Here is a 4,338-nt window from a genome sequence, read left to right as displayed (position 1 = left end):
CTATTCCAGCCCTTCACGACTTTAGACTGGTTTGAGTGCAACTTGTCCGAGTTCTGGACCACCGAACAAGCACGCCGAAGTCATGTGTGGTGTGGAGAAAAGTCTTCGTACATATCCCACGGACTTTTGAGTGCACCAAAGTTATGTGTGGTGTGCAAAGGAGTTTTCGTAAATATCCCACGGAGTTTGGACTGCCAGCAAGTCATGTGTGGTGTGGAAAGAAGCTTGATCTTGTTGGCGGGTCATGGACGGCAATTTATTGAAATTCAGAGGTCAATTTATTGGCGCGTGGTCATGGACGGGGACGGCAATGGAATCTGCTTCAGATAAATAAATATAAGGAGATCCATCTACTCCATCTCACAGCAGCTAAATTCATGGATCTAAAAGGAGCCCAGCTTCTACTTTTGTTGTTTGCTTTTCTGTGCTCTCAAGTGAGAAAACTCAATGGAGATTCAATCCCAGGCTGCATGCTGATTGAAAGGAATGCTCTTCTTGGGTTCAAAGCAGGCCTCAAAGATCCCACCAACAGGCTATCTTCTTGGGTCGGTGACGACTGCTGCACATGGGAAGGCGTCGCTTGTGACAACCGGACTGGCCATGTTGTCAAGCTTGACCTCCAAAACCCACACCCATTGCCACCAAGGTAGTAGCCTGGTGGTAAGGGGGCGATAATTCCGCCCAAGTTGCCCGAGTTCGAAACGCACGGGCGTCGATTAAATTAGGGGACCGGATGCCCCACGCTCGGCTGGCTTGTTGGCGGTTATGCTTTCCTTCCACTTGTACCAAAGTGGCACTGGGGTCACGTACCCACACGTGAGGCGGTGAACCCAGTGGGGTGAGCTCACGGGTCGGGAAAGGCACGCGAAACCTGCGACCTGTATCGAACATTCCCTAGTGGAAGGGGGGCTCAGTAATGAGGCTGCTACGCGGGTGGGCTGGTCCCTCCCCCTCCCCTCCTATAATTTTACCAAAAAAAAAAAAACCCACACCCATTCTCACTCATTGACGATTTTCTACACCGATTCTCAGTCATTGACGGTTTTCGCTTTCCGCAGCACAAGGGGTCCTTGGAAGGTGAGTTGAGGCCTTCGTTACTTGGTCTGAAGCACCTGAATTATCTTGACCTGAGCATGAACAACTTTGGAGGACTTCGCATCCCAGAATTCGTGGGCTCATTCCGTCAGCTAAAATATCTTGACCTCTCCAGAGCTGGTTTGGGTGGACTGATCCCACCCCAGCTTGGGAATCTATCGAGCCTCCAATATCTTTATCTCCATAGTGATCTTGATCCTGTTCCTGAATTCATCATTGATAATGCCCTCTGGATTTCTCATCTTTCTTCTCTACGATATCTGAATATGATGGGTGTGAAATTCAGAGAAGGTGCTCACTGGCTGCAAGCACTAAACATGCTCCCTTCTATCGTTGAGGTACGCTTACAGTATTGTGACATCAACCCCATTCCGCTGTCTCTTGCACATGTGAATTTTACTTCACTTTCTGTTCTTGATCTTTCTGGTAATTTCATTAATTCGTCGATGATGCCTGGTTGGTTGTTCAACATAAGTAGCCTCGAGCACCTTGATCTCTGCTACAATTATATTCGGGGCATCATTCCGCCTGCAATTAAGAATCTAGCTTCGCTCAATTTCCTTGATTTATCCGGCAATCTATTTCTTGAAGGCAAAACCCCGGGTGCACTTGGGGGTCTGTGTAAGCTGCAGTATTTAGGATTGTCACAGATTAATATCAGCAAAAATTTGCATGAACTTGATGAAGTGTTTACGGGATGCATCAAGAACAACTTAAAGACTCTGCACATGCGGGGCACCCAGCTTAGCGGTTATTTGCCAGACTTGTTGGGGGACTTTAGAATGCTCAAATCTCTCGATTTGAGTGCCAACTCAATTTCAGGTTCTCTTCCAGCATCAATTGGAAGGCTTGCGGGACTTGCGGAGCTAGTTTCATTAGACCTTAGCTCGAACTCTTTGGAGGGTGTCATGTCTGAAAAACACTTTGCCAATTTCACCAAATTGAATTTTCTACGCTTGTCAGACAACCAATTAATTCTGAATCTGACGTCAGATTGGATCCCCCCTTTTCAGCTTCAGTGGTTAGGTATTGGTTCTTGCAAGTTGGGACCATAATTTCCAGCATGGCTCCGGACGCAAGAAAACATTTCCTATCTAGATTTGTCTAGCAATGGAATTTCTAGCACTCTGCCGGATTGGTTTTTGAAGTCATTTTCCCAGCATATAGTTTACTTGGATATCTCCAACAATGGAATTTCATGCACTCTACCAGATTGGTTTTGGAAGTCATTTTCCCAGGATATATTTTACTTGGATATCTCCAGCAATGGAATCGCAGGTAGTGTACCTGATCTAACAAGCTTAATCAACATTTATATGTTGAATTTAAGTTCTAACTACTTCGAGGGTCCTTTGCCAAATTTTATTTCTTCTATAATGGCGCTGGTAGACCTATCAAACAATTCATTTTCAGGAGTGATTCATCCTGGTATTGGCAAAAGTATGCCTAATTTGGCATATCTCTTCCTTTCCATAAATAATTTTAGCGATGAAATTCCCTCGTCTCTTTGTGTGCCCGACTTTGAGGTTCTTGATCTTTCAAAAAATCACTTGTTGGGTGAGCTTCCTGATTGCTGGAACAACTCTTTCGTTACCGTTGTCATGGATTTTTCAAGCAACAATCTATTTGGAAACATTCCTCCGTCAATCTGTTCATTACCAAACCTCACTTCGTTGCATTTGAGTAACAATAATCTATCAGGAGGACTCCCATTATCCTTGAAGAGTTGTGTGAATTTAGAAACTCTTGATCTTGGACATAATGGATTCATTGGTACAATACCTACTTGGATAGGAGAAAGTTTGTTATCCTTGAAGATCCTTCGCTTACGATCAAACAAGCTTGTTGGAAATATTCCTTCTAAGCTATCAAGACTAAGTTTTCTTCAAATCCTGGATCTTGCTAATAACAATTTATCAGGAACTATTCCTTCGAGCTTTGAGAACTTCATTGCCATGAAAGTGTTACGGGAGACTAATCAAACCATTTCAAATTATCATTATTACCCTGAAAATTTGCAAGTGACCATGAAAGGAAGTGACATTGAGTATACCATAATCCTTTCACTTGTGATCGCTGTGGACCTTTCAGACAATAACTTGTCTGGTAAAATACCAGAAGAACTGGCCAGCCTTGTTGGACTAGTGAGCTTAAACTTGTCTGGAAATCGTCTGACAGGAAAGATCACAGAAAAAATCAGTGCATTGCAACAGTTGAAGTCACTTGACTTATCAAGAAACAACCTTTATGGTGGAATTCCTTCAAGCATGATTGCGCTAACTTTTTTGAGTCACTTGAACTTATCATATAACAACTTTTTAGGAAGAGTTCCATCAGGTAATCAGTTTCAGACCTTCACCGAGCCATCTATCTATGCTGGTAATCCTGGTCTTTGCGGGTTCCCATTAGCTCAAAAGTGCAAAGATGACGAGACAAATCAAGGTCCAAATGTTGTTGGAGGGGATGAAGAAGGATCTTAAATCGAGTGGTTGTATATGAGCATGGGGCTAGGATTTGCAGTTGGTTTATGGGCCGTTTTTGGTCCATTATTATTCAACAGAAAATGGAGAGAAGCCTATTTTCGACTTATAGATCAAGTTTATGATATGGTTTACGCGGCCCTGGCAGTGACTTTCAATAGGTTTAAAGAGCACAATGCTGCAGCATGATTGTTTATGATATGGTCTACATAAACTTTTTTTTTTGTTTCTATTTTTTTAAAGTGTTTGTAATAATATTCCAAATGAATTATCTGTACTCAAACTCTAGTTTCACACATGGAACCCTGTACCTGTACTACTCTAATAAAATAACAAATTTCAAACTAACACACTAACTTAATCAAGAGAGAATTGCTAATTACGGTTGAGGGTCAAGTCATATGTCATGCTTAAATTATTTGAGCCTAGAGGACTAAACTCATGTGAATGTGCTCTGCGGATCAAGCATGAACTTATTTGAATTTGAAATGGTTTGAACTCGAAAGATTGCACTTGTAGGCGCCGAAGACTACACATAATTTATTTAGTTAGCAAATTAAGGAATTAGAACTTTGCTTATTCTTGATATGTTATAAAGTTGGCTCTATCTCAAAGCTTTGCTTGATCTATGAGTTCACAGGTTTTACATCTGTTACACTATGTGAGTTGTCACATATGATAGGTAAACATCCAAAAAAGAAAATAAAACAGATAGGTTATCTCATTGATTTGCCATCTTGAATGAAGCAACTTTTGAAAATTT

At 41.9% G+C, this 4,338-nt stretch overlaps 1 pseudogene; it reads left to right on the top strand.

Moving 5' to 3' along the window:
• The first annotated feature begins 318 nt into the window (after nucleotides 1-318).
• LOC120105982 lies at nucleotides 319-3,809 on the top strand (annotated as a pseudogene).
• Nucleotides 3,810-4,338: the final 529 nt, after the last annotated feature.

Source organism: Phoenix dactylifera, unplaced genomic scaffold (assembly GCF_009389715.1).
Source record: "Phoenix dactylifera cultivar Barhee BC4 unplaced genomic scaffold, palm_55x_up_171113_PBpolish2nd_filt_p 000412F, whole genome shotgun sequence".
Classification (NCBI taxonomy): domain Eukaryota; kingdom Viridiplantae; phylum Streptophyta; class Magnoliopsida; order Arecales; family Arecaceae; genus Phoenix; species Phoenix dactylifera.
The sequence above is the reverse complement of the archived record's forward strand: the minus strand, read 5'-3'. Positions and strand labels throughout refer to the sequence as shown.